General features: G+C 48.6%; 15 non-coding genes across 15 annotated transcripts; 8 read left to right on the top strand and 7 right to left on the bottom strand.

The window, feature by feature from the left end:
* The first annotated feature begins 904 nt into the window (after positions 1-904).
* On the top strand, positions 905-1,068 carry LOC134898864 (U1 spliceosomal RNA). Its single transcript, XR_010172552.1, has one exon. It is a non-coding gene; the product is annotated as a U1 spliceosomal RNA (small nuclear RNA).
* A 152-nt stretch (positions 1,069-1,220) lies between these two features.
* Positions 1,221-1,383, top strand: LOC134899264 (U1 spliceosomal RNA). Its single transcript, XR_010172944.1, has one exon. It is a non-coding gene; the product is annotated as a U1 spliceosomal RNA (small nuclear RNA).
* A 675-nt stretch (positions 1,384-2,058) lies between these two features.
* On the top strand, positions 2,059-2,222 carry LOC134899170 (U1 spliceosomal RNA). The gene has a single exon (XR_010172852.1). It is a non-coding gene; the product is annotated as a U1 spliceosomal RNA (small nuclear RNA).
* Positions 2,223-2,374: 152 nt separating this feature from the next.
* On the top strand, positions 2,375-2,537 carry LOC134899286 (U1 spliceosomal RNA). Its single transcript, XR_010172966.1, has one exon. It is a non-coding gene; the product is annotated as a U1 spliceosomal RNA (small nuclear RNA).
* Positions 2,538-3,207: 670 nt separating this feature from the next.
* LOC134899141 (U1 spliceosomal RNA) lies at positions 3,208-3,371 on the top strand. The gene has a single exon (XR_010172823.1). It is a non-coding gene; the product is annotated as a U1 spliceosomal RNA (small nuclear RNA).
* Positions 3,372-3,523: 152 nt separating this feature from the next.
* LOC134899480 (U1 spliceosomal RNA) lies at positions 3,524-3,686 on the top strand. The gene has a single exon (XR_010173152.1). It is a non-coding gene; the product is annotated as a U1 spliceosomal RNA (small nuclear RNA).
* A 671-nt stretch (positions 3,687-4,357) lies between these two features.
* LOC134898971 (U1 spliceosomal RNA) lies at positions 4,358-4,521 on the top strand. The gene has a single exon (XR_010172659.1). It is a non-coding gene; the product is annotated as a U1 spliceosomal RNA (small nuclear RNA).
* A 152-nt stretch (positions 4,522-4,673) lies between these two features.
* On the top strand, positions 4,674-4,836 carry LOC134899609 (U1 spliceosomal RNA). Its single transcript, XR_010173262.1, has one exon. It is a non-coding gene; the product is annotated as a U1 spliceosomal RNA (small nuclear RNA).
* Positions 4,837-5,193: 357 nt separating this feature from the next.
* Positions 5,194-5,357, bottom strand: LOC134898937 (U1 spliceosomal RNA). Its single transcript, XR_010172626.1, has one exon. It is a non-coding gene; the product is annotated as a U1 spliceosomal RNA (small nuclear RNA).
* A 675-nt stretch (positions 5,358-6,032) lies between these two features.
* LOC134899329 (U1 spliceosomal RNA) lies at positions 6,033-6,195 on the bottom strand. The gene has a single exon (XR_010173009.1). It is a non-coding gene; the product is annotated as a U1 spliceosomal RNA (small nuclear RNA).
* A 152-nt stretch (positions 6,196-6,347) lies between these two features.
* Positions 6,348-6,511, bottom strand: LOC134899114 (U1 spliceosomal RNA). The gene has a single exon (XR_010172797.1). It is a non-coding gene; the product is annotated as a U1 spliceosomal RNA (small nuclear RNA).
* Positions 6,512-7,186: 675 nt separating this feature from the next.
* On the bottom strand, positions 7,187-7,349 carry LOC134899331 (U1 spliceosomal RNA). The gene has a single exon (XR_010173010.1). It is a non-coding gene; the product is annotated as a U1 spliceosomal RNA (small nuclear RNA).
* Positions 7,350-7,501: 152 nt separating this feature from the next.
* On the bottom strand, positions 7,502-7,665 carry LOC134899115 (U1 spliceosomal RNA). Its single transcript, XR_010172798.1, has one exon. It is a non-coding gene; the product is annotated as a U1 spliceosomal RNA (small nuclear RNA).
* A 674-nt stretch (positions 7,666-8,339) lies between these two features.
* LOC134899413 (U1 spliceosomal RNA) lies at positions 8,340-8,502 on the bottom strand. Its single transcript, XR_010173089.1, has one exon. It is a non-coding gene; the product is annotated as a U1 spliceosomal RNA (small nuclear RNA).
* A 152-nt stretch (positions 8,503-8,654) lies between these two features.
* On the bottom strand, positions 8,655-8,818 carry LOC134898846 (U1 spliceosomal RNA). Its single transcript, XR_010172536.1, has one exon. It is a non-coding gene; the product is annotated as a U1 spliceosomal RNA (small nuclear RNA).
* Positions 8,819-11,006: the final 2,188 nt, after the last annotated feature.

Consider the following 11,006-nt stretch of genomic DNA (forward strand, 5'->3'; position numbering starts at 1 on the left):
GACTACACTGTGCAAATTAAATCACGGAGCCAGTTGGCTTGTGGGTGGCTCTGGTCACTGGGTGGTTGGGTGGGTGGTGTGTCGGAGGTGGAGCACATGCAAATGATTGTGTATCATCCAGCTAGTGAGAGAGAAAACTCATGCAGGAGTGTGCCTGCTTGTCAGTGGGTTATGCACCTTTCCAGACGTCAAATCTACATGGAGCAGCTGGAGAGGACAAGAGCAGGTTTGCAAAATATAGACAGAAGAGCTCTCCAGCCTAGTTTGCTGTCTGTTTCCACTTCTCTTTTCTTGAGCCGCTCCCTTCTATGCCCTTGCGCACTATCCTGACTTCTCCCATCTGCTTACTTTGTGCCTTCCAACGCACAATGCGAACTACAGGTAGTGCTGCAGGGCCCACACCCTTTTACTTGCCATACAGAGCAGCTCTGGAGTTGTTACAGTGCCCAGCTTCTGCAAGAAATCAGCTTGAATGCTTCAGGGGCTGGGGCATAGCCAACATGAGCCCCGCACCGAAGGAGGGTGGAGGTGTTTAATGCGAACTATAGGTCATCCAAGCGCCGCAAAAGGCCGCCATGCCCTGCATGCCCCTTTTCTCTTTTCATATGCAGACGAGGGTTGAAGCCAACTTTGACCCACTGCTTGGATGACATCACCATATGCAAATCCATCTGCTGCAGGCCTTCCCCCAGGAATGCTTGCACTAGTTGTTGCATTTGGTTTGTTGTTTGGGGGTGCTTTAGTATTAGGCAGCCTTCTGCCCTCCCATGTTCATCTGAAAATATGTGTTCTCCCTGCAGTTGTTGTCCCCAGATGAGAGTTCCCTTGTGCTGCCTCAGTTGAATCTTCTTTACTTGACAGAGATGTGCCTGAGCATCGGCCCTCCCCAGCCCTATCCCAAATCATACTTATTTTGCATAGGAGATACCATGGTCATGAAGATTGTTCTCCCAGGGTGAGGTTCATTCATTGCATTCTGGGTATGCTGACTCCTGTGATTTCCCCAAATGTGGGAAACTTGACTGCATTATTTGTGGTAGTGGGGGACTGTGTTTGTGCTTTCCTCTGGTCAGCTCTGGTAAAAGTCAGATTTCTTTGTCTCAGATCTTCCTCTAGCCTTGTTCTTCTTTCGAGAGTTCCCTTGTACTGCCTCAGTTGGATCTCCTTTACTTGACAGGGGGGTGCCCAAGCAGCGACCCTCCCCAGCTCTAGCCCAACTCCTACTTACCTGCCAGGTGAGATACTATGATCATGAAGGTGCTTCTCCCAGGGCAAGGCTCACCCATTGCACTCTGGGTGTGCTGCCCCTGTGATTTCCCCAAATGTGGGAAACTTGACTGCATAATTTGTGTTTCCACTGGTCAGCTTTCATATAATTCAGATCTCTTTGTCTCAGGTCTCTCTCCAGCCTAGTTTGCAGTCTGTTTCCACTTCTTTTTTTTTTGAGCCCCTCCCTTCTATACCCTTGTGCACTATCCTGACTTCTCCTCCTGTCTGCTTACTTTGTGCCTTCCAATGCACAATGCAAACTACAGGTAGTGCTGCAGGGCCCACAAACTTTTACTTGCATTACAGAGCAGCTCTGGAGCTGTTACAGTGCCAAGCTGCTGCAAGAAATCAGCTTGAATGCTTCAGGGGCTGGGGCATTGCCAACATGAGCCCCACACCGAAGGAGGGTGGGGGTGTTTAATGCGAACTAAGGGTCATCTAAGCGCCGCAAAAGGCCGCCATTCCCTGCATACCCCTTTTCTCTTTTCATATGCAGATGAGGGTTCCAGCCAACTTTGGCCCACTGCTTGGATGACATCACTGTATGCAAATCCGTCTTCTGCAGACCTTCCCCCAGGAATGCTTGTACTAGTTGTTGCATTTGGTTTGTTGTTTGGGGGTGCTTCAGTATTAGGCAGCCTTCTGCCCTCCCATGTTCATCTGAAAATATGTGTTCTCCCTGCAGTTGTTGTCCCCAGATGAGAGTTCCCTTGTGCTGCCTCAGTTGAATCTCCTTTACTTGACAGAGATGTGCCTGAGCAGCGGCCCTCCCCAGCCCTATCCCAAATCATACTTATTTTGCATAGGAGATATCATGGTAATGAAGACTGTTATCCCAGGGTGAGGTTCATTCATTGCATTCTGGGTATGCTGACCCCTGTGATTTCCCCAAATGTGGGAAACTCGACTTCATTATTTGTGGTAGTGGGGGACTGTGTTTGTGCTTTCCTCTGGTCAGCTCTGGTAAAAGTCAGATTTATTTGTCTCAGATCTTCCTCTAGCCTTGTTCTTCTTTCGAGAGTACCCTTGTGCTGACTCAGTTGGATCTCCTTCACTTGAAAGGGAAGTGCCCGAGCAGCGACCCTACCCAGCTCTAGCCCAACTCCTACTTACCTGCCAGGTGAGATACTATGATCATGAAGGTGCTTCTCCCAGGGCAAGGCTCACCCATTGCACTCTGGGTGTGCTGCTCTTGCGATTTCCCCAAATGTGGGAAACTTGACTGCATAATTTGTGTTTCCCCTGGTCGGCTCTCGTATAATTCAGATCTCTTTGTCTCAGGTCTCTCTCCAGCCTAGTTTGCTGTCTGTTTCCACTTCTCTTTTCTTGAGCCGCTCCCTTCTATGCCCTTGCGCACTATTATGACCTCTCCTGTCTGCTTACTTTGTGCCTTCCAACGTCAATGCAAACTACAGGTAGTGCTGCAGGGCCCACACCCTTTTACATGCTTTACAGAGCAGCTCTGGAGCTGTTACAGTGCCCAGCTGCTGCAAGAAATCAGCTTGAATGCTTCAGGGGCTGGGGCATAGCCAACATGAGCACCACACCGAAGGAGGGTGGAGGTGTTTAATGTGAATTAGGGGTCATCCAAGCGCCGCAAAAGGCCGCCATGCCCTGCACATCCCTTTTTTCTTTTCATATGCAGACGAGGGTTGAAGCCAACTTTGACCCACTGCTTGGATGACATCACCATATGCAAATCCATCTGCTGCAGGCCTTCCCCCAGGAATGCTTGCACTAGTTGTTGCATTTGGTTTGTTGTTTGGGGGTGCTTCAGTATTAGGCAGCCTTCTGCCCTCCCATGTTCATCTGAAAATATGTGTTCTCCCTGCAGTTGTTGTCCCCAGATGAGAGTTCCCTTGTGCTGCCTCAGTTGAATCTCCTTTACTTGACAGAGATGTGCCTGAGCAGCGGCCCTCCCCAGCTCTATCCCAAATCATACTTATTTTGCATAGGAGATACCATGGTCATGAAGATTGTTCTCCCAGATTGAGGTTCATTCTTTGCATTCTGGGTATGCTGACCCCTGTGATTTCCCCAAATGTGGGAAACTTGACTGCATTATTTGTGGTAGTGGGGGACTGTGTTTGTGCTTTCCTCTGGTCAGCTCTGGTAAAAGTCAGATTTCTTTGTCTCAGATCTTCCTCTAGCCTTGTTCTTCTTTCGAGAGTTCCCTTGTGCTGCCTCAGTTGGATCTCCTTCACTTGACAGGGGGGTGCCCGAGCAGCGACCCTCCCCAGCTCTAGCCCAACTCCTACTTACCTGCCAGGTGAGATACTATGATCATGTAGGTGCTTCTCCCAGGGCAAGGCTCACCCATCGCACTCTGGGTGTGCTGCCCCTGTGATTTCCCCAAATGTGGGAAACTTGACTGCATAATTTGTGTTTCCCCTGGTCGGCTCTCGTATAATTCAGATGTCTTTGTCTCAGGTCTCTCTCCAGCCTAGTTTGCAGTCTGTTTCCACTTCTCTTTTCTTGAGCCGCTCCCTTCTATGCCCTTGCGCACTATCCTGACTTCTCCCGTCTGCTTACTTTGTGCCTTCCAACGCACAATGCGAACTACAGGTAGTGCTGCATGGCCCACACCCTTTTACTTGCCTTACAGAGCAGCTCTGGAGCTGTTACAGTGCCCAGCTGCTGCAAGAAATCAGCTTGAATGCTTCAGGGGCTGGGGCATAGCCAACATGAGCCCCACACCGAAGGAGGGTGGAGGTGTTTAATGCGAACTAGGGGTCATCCAAGCGCCGCAAAAGGCCGCCATGCCCTGCACGCCCCTCTTCTCTATTCATATGCAGATGAGGGTTGAAGCCAACTTTGACCCACTGCTTGGATGACATCACCATATGCAAATCCATCTGCTGCAGGCCTTCCCCCAGGAATGCTTGCACTAGTTGTTGCATTTGGTTTGTTGTTTGGGGGTGCTTCAGTATTAGGCAGCCTTCTGCCCTCCCATGTTCATCTGAAAATATGTGTTCTCCCTGCAGTTGTTGTCCCCAGATGAGAGTTCCCTTGTGCTGCCTCAGTTGAATCTCCTTTACTTGACAGAGATGTGCCTGAGCAGCGGCCCTCCCCAGCTCTATCCCAAATCATACTTATTTTGCATAGGAGATACCATGGTCATGAAGATTGTTTTCCCAGGGTGAGGTTCATTCATTGCATTCTGGGTATGCTGACCCCTGTGATTTCCCCAAATGTGGGAAACTGGACTGCATTATTTGTGGTAGTGAGGGACTGTGTTTGTGCTTTCCTCTGGTCAGCTCTGGTAAAAGTCAGATTTCTTTGTCTCAGATCTTCCTCTAGCCTTGTTCTTCTTTCGAGAGTTCCCTTGTGCTGCCTCAGTTGGATCTCCTTCACTTGACAGGGGGGTGCCTGAGCAGTGACCCTCCCCAGCTCTAGCCCAGCTCCTACTTACCTGCCAGGTGAGATACTATGATCATGAAGGTGCTTCTCCCAGGGCAAGGCTCACCCATTGCACTCTGGGTGTGCTGCTCCTGCGGTTTCCCCAAATGTTGGACACATGACTGCATAATTTGTGTTTCACCTGGTCGGCTCTCGTATAATTCAGATCTCTTTGTCTCAGGTCTCTCTCCAGCCTAATTTGCAGTCTGTTTCCACTTTTCTTTTCTTGAGTTGCTCCCTTCTATGCCCTTGCGCACTACCCTGACTTCTCCTGTCTGCTTACTTTGTGCCTTCCAACGCACAATGCAAACTACAGGTAGTGCTGCAGGGCCCACACCCTTTTACTTGCCTTACAGAGCAGCTTTGGAGCTGTTACAGTGCCCAGCTGCTGCAAGAAATCAGCTTGAATGCTTCAGGGGCTGGGGCATAGCCATCATGAGCCCCACACCGAGGGAGCAACTCGAAAGAAGAACAAGGCTAGAGGAAGATCTGAGACAAAGAAATCTGACTTTTACCAGAGCTGACCAGAGGAAAGCACAAACACAGTCCCTCACTACCACAAATAATGCAGTCCAGTTTCCCACATTTGGGGAAATCACAGGGGTCAGCATACCCAGAATGCAATGAATGAACCTCACCCTGGGAGAACAATCTTCATGACCATGGTATCTCCTATGCAAAATAAGTATGATTTGGGGATAGAGCTGGGGAGGGCCGCTGCTCAGGCACATCTCTGTCAAGTAAAGGAGATTCAACTGAGGCAGCACAAGGGAACTCTCATCTGGGGACAACAACTGCAGGGAGAACACATATTTTCAGATGAACATGGGAGGGCAGAAGGCTGCCTAATACTGAAGCACCCCCAAACAACAAACCAAATGCAACAACTAGTGCAAGCATTCCTGGGGGAAGGCCTTCAGCAGATGGATTTGCATATGGTGATGTCATCCAAGCAGTGGGTCAAAGTTGGCTTCAACCCTCGTCTGCATATGAAAAGAAAAAAGGGATGTGCAGGGCATGGCGGCCTTTTGCGGCGCTTGGATGACCCCTAATTCACATTAAACACCTCCACCCTCCTTCGGTGTGGGGCTCATGTTGGCTATGCCCCAGCCCCTGAAGCATTCAAGCTGATTTCTTGCAGCAGCTGGGCACTGTAACAGCTCCAGAGCTGCTCTGTAAAGCATGTAAAAGGGTGTGGGCCCTGCAGCACTACCTGTAGTTTGCATTGTGCATTGGAAGGCACAAAGTAAGCAGACAGGAGGAGAAGTCAGGATAGTGCACAAGGGTATAGAAGGGAGGGGCTCAAAAAAAAAGAAGTGGAAACAGACTGCAAACTAGGCTGGAGAGAGACCTGAGACAAAGAGATCTGAATTATATGAAAGCCGACCAGTGGAAACACAAATTATGCAGTCAAGTTTCCCACATTTGGGGAAATCGCAAGAGCAGCACACCCAGAGTGCAATGGGTGAGCCTTGCCCTGGGAGAAGCACCTTCATGATCATAGTATCTCACCTGGCAGGTAAGTAGGAGTTGGGCTAGAGCTGGGTAGGGTCGCTGCTCGGGCACTTCCCTGTCAAGTGAAGGAGATCCAACTGAGTCAGCACAAGGGAACTCTCGAAAGAAGAACAAGGCTAGAGGAAGATCTGAGACAAAGAAATCTGACTTTTACCAGAGCTGACCAGAGGAAAGCACAAACACAGTCCCCCACTACCACAAATAATGCAGTCAAGTTTCCCACATTTGGGGAAATCACAGGGGTCAGCATACCCAGAATGCAATGAATGAACCTCACCCTGGGATAACAGTCTTCATTACCATGATATCTCCTATGCAAAATAAGTATGATTTGGGATAGGGCTGGGGAGGGCCGCTGCTCAGGCACATCTCTGTCAAGTAAAGGAGATTCAACTGAGGCAGCACAAGGGAACTCTCATCTGGGGACAACAACTGCAGGGAGAACACATATTTTCAGATGAACATGGGAGGGCAGAAGGCTGCCTAATACTGAAGCACCCCCAAACAACAAACCAAATGCAACAACTAGTACAAGCATTCCTGGGGGAAGGTCTGCAGAAGCCGGATTTGCATACAGTGATGTCATCCAAGCAGTGGGCCAAAGTTGGCTGGAACCCTCATCTGCATATGAAAAGAGCAAAAGGGGTATGCAGGGAATGGCGGCCTTTTGCGGCGCTTGGATGACCCTTAGTTCGCATTAAACACCCCCACCCTCCTTCGGTGTGGGGCTCATGTTGGCAATGCCCCAGCCCCTGAAGCATTCAAGCTGATTTCTTGCAGCAGCTTGGCACTGTAACAGCTCCAGAGCTGCTCTGTAATGCAAGTAAAAGTTTGTGGGCCCTGCAGCACTACCTGTAGTTTGCATTGTGCATTGGAAGGCACAAAGTAAGCAGACAGGAGGAGAAGTCAGGATAGTGCACAAGGGTATAGAAGGGAGGGGCTCAAAAAAAAAGAAGTGGAAACAGACTGCAAACTAGGCTGGAGAGAGACCTGAGACAAAGAGATCTGAATTATATGAAAGCCGACCAGTGGAAACACAAATTATGCAGTCAAGTTTCCCACATTTGGGGAAATCGCAAGAGCAGCACACCCAGAGTGCAATGGGTGAGCCTTGCCCTGGGAGAAGCACCTTCATGATCATAGTATCTCACCTGGCAGGTAAGTAGGAGTTGGGCTAGAGCTGGGTAGGGTCGCTGCTCGGGCACTTCCCTGTCAAGTGAAGGAGATCCAACTGAGTCAGCACAAGGGAACTCTCGAAAGAAGAACAAGGCTAGAGGAAGATCTGAGACAAAGAAATCTGACTTCTACCAGAGCTGACCAGAGGAAAGCACAAACACAGTCCCCCACTACCACAAATAATGCAGTCAAGTTTCCCACATTTGGGGAAATCACAGGGGTCAGCATACCCAGAATGCAATGAATGAACCTCACCCTGGGATAACAGTCTTCATTACCATGATATCTCCTATGCAAAATAAGTATGATTTGGGATAGGGCTGGGGAGGGCCGCTGCTCAGGCACATCTCTGTCAAGTAAAGGAGATTCAACTGAGGCAGCACAAGGGAACTCTCATCTGGGAACAACAACTGCAGGGAGAACACATATTTTCAGATGAACATGGGAGGGCAGAAGGCTGCCTAATACTGAAGCACCCCCAAACAACAAACCAAATGCAACAACTAGTACAAGCATTCCTGGGGGAAGGTCTGCAGAAGCCGGATTTGCATACAGTGATGTCATCCAAGCAGTGGGCCAAAGTTGGCTGGAACCCTCATCTGCATATGAAAAGAGAAAAGGGGTATGCAGGGAATGGCGGCCTTTTGCGGCGCTTGGATGACCCTTAGTTCGCATTAAACACCCACACCCTCCTTCGGTGTGGGGCTCATGTTGGCAATGCCCCAGCCCCTGAAGCATTCAAGCTGATTTCTTGCAGCAGCTTGGCACTGTAACAGCTCCAGAGCTGCTCTGTAATGCAAGTAAAAGTTTGTGGGCCCTGCAGCACTACCTGTAGTTTGCATTGTGCATTGGAAGGCACAAAGTAAGCAGACAGGAGGAGAAGTCAGGATAGTGCACAAGGGTATAGAAGGGAGGGGCTCAAAAAAGAAGAAGTGGAAACAGACTGCAAACTAGGCTGGAGAGAGACCTGAGACAAAGAGATCTGAATTATATGAAAGCCGACCAGTAGAAACACAAATTATGCAGTCAAGTTTCCCACATTTGGGGAAATCACAGGGGCAGCACACCCAGAGTGCAATGAGTGACCCTTGCCCTGGGAGAAGCACCTTCATGATCATAGTATCTCACCTGGCAGGTAAGTAGGAGTTGGGCTAGAGCTGGGGAGGGTCGCTGCTTGGGCACCCCCCTGTCAAGTAAAGGAGATCCAACTGAGGCAGCACAAGGGAACTCTCGAAAGAAGAACAAGGCTAGAGGAAGATCTGAGACAAAGAAATCTGACTTTTACCAGAGCTGACCAGAGGAAAGCACAAACACAGTCCCCCACTACCACAAATAATGCAGTCAAGTTTCCCAAATTTGGGGAAATCACAGGGGTCAGCATACCCAGAATGCAATGAATGAACCTCACCCTGGGAGAACAATCTTCATGACCATGGTATCTCCTATGCAAAATAAGTATGATTTGGGATAGGGCTGGGGAGGGCCGCTGCTCAGGCACATCTCTGTCAAGTAAAGAAGATTCAACTGAGGCAGCACAAGGGAACTCTCATCTGGGGACAACAACTGCAGGGAGAACACATATTTTCAGATGAACATGGGAGGGCAGAAGGCTGCCTAATACTGAAGCACCCCCAAACAACAAACCAAATGCAACAACTAGTGCAAGCATTCCTGCGGGAAGGCCTGCAGCAGATGGATTTGCATATGGTGATGTCATCCAAGCAGTGGGTCAAAGTTGGCTTCAACCCTCGTCTGCATATGAAAAGAGAAAAGGGGCGTGCAGGGCATGGCGGCCTTTTGCGGCGCTTGGATGACCTATAGTTTGCATTAAACACCTCCACCCTCCTTCGGTGTGGGGCTCATGTTGGCTATGCCCCAGCCCCTGAAGCATTCAAGCTGATTTCTTGCAGAAGCTGGGCACTGTAACAGCTCCAGAGATGCTCTGTATGGCAAGTAAAAGGGTGTGGGCCCTGCAGCACTACCTGTAGTTCGCATTGTGCGTTGGAAGGCACAAAGTAAGCAGATGGGAGAAGTCAGGATAGTGCGCAAGGGCATAGAAGGGAGCGGCTCAAGAAAAGAGAAGTGGAAACAGACAGCAAACTAGGCTGGAGAGCTCTTCTGTCTATATTTTGCAAACCTGCTCTTGTCCTCTCCAGCTGCTCCATGTAGATTTGACGTCTGGAAAGGTGCATAACCCACTGACAAGCAGGCACACTCCTGCATGAGTTTTCTCTCTCACTAGCTGGATGATACACAATCATTTGCATGTGCTCCACCTCCGACACACCACCCACCCAACCACCCAGTGACCAGAGCCACCCACAAGCCAACTGGCTCCGTGATTTAATTTGCACAGTGTAGTCATCCAGGCAGCATGTCCTTCTCAATGGAAGGATCTCTGGTTCCATGGAATCTTCCACATTGGAATGCTGCGGAATAAAAAGGATTTAAATATTCAGCTTGCTAGCATTCAATGTACCTGCGGCTTGGCTTTAGCACATGGGTCTTCATCCTGTGGCCCTCCAGCTGCTGTGAAACTACACATCCCAGCATGCCCTGCCACAGTTTTGCTATTAAGGTATGCTAAAACTGAGGCAGGGCATGCTGGGATGTGTAGTTCCACAGCAGCTGGAGGGTCGCAGGTTGAAGACCCATGTTCTAGCATGCCTGTTCTATGATGCATGTACCGTGATGTCACAATCAGCTTGGAATGGGGTGTCTAGCAGGCATTTGCTGACAGCCACTTGAGGGAGACACACATCAGGAGATGCAGCATATCGGAGGTCTTCGATGCCTTTCCAGCAAATGCACACCACCTGCTGCTGGTCTGGACACAAAACAATGCCCACAATCGAAGTCCCAAAATGCCCAACTACAGGATTCATGTAAGTAGTGAATTTAGGAATGAATTTAGAAGTAGGAAATTAAGTTAGTTCACAAGTACATTCAAATTCAGATCTAAAGTCTAGGTAGGCCTCACGTCCTGGCAGCCCCCAGCACTTAAAAATGCCTTGATTAGAGGTAGAGAATTAAATGTAGATAAAAAGTAGACACAAAATAAGACTCCACAGAGCAGTTATCAGGTGTCTTTATCAATTGTTGCATTTAAAAAATCAAGCAATTAGGGAACACAATGTTGCAACAATGTAACCCTATTTGCAAAATAGTACTAAATAAGTTTGTCGATGTAAGACATTTGCAAAGGCGCATCCAAAACACGCTGGAAAATGCAACTGAATCTGTTTTTGGAGGCTAGAATAGGAAATGTGCATCGGTCCTACAAGTACTGAAAGCTCTTCTACCATCTCCCTTTTCTGAAAAGCCATTTAATATATGGTTCCCAGATAGGGGACATATCAGATATTGCCTTTCAAAAGCAGCAAATATCATACCACTTCTATTGCCATCAAAGATAAACATTGATTGTTTTCAGATATTGGATTGAAAAAGCAGTCTTTATTGACATAAAGAAGCAAAAAAACATACATAAACATTACACACATAAGTACTGTGTTGCAGCACAGCCAAAACACAATACAAATGCTGTCGGTATAGTACAGTTCAAGAACTACAGCACAGGCCAGCCTACACTATAAATCATGAACTGCACTATACATTTAAACTATACAATAATACAACAGTTAATA

This window comes from Pseudophryne corroboree, chromosome 3 (assembly GCF_028390025.1).
Source record: "Pseudophryne corroboree isolate aPseCor3 chromosome 3, aPseCor3.hap2, whole genome shotgun sequence".
Lineage (NCBI taxonomy): Eukaryota > Metazoa > Chordata > Amphibia > Anura > Myobatrachidae > Pseudophryne > Pseudophryne corroboree.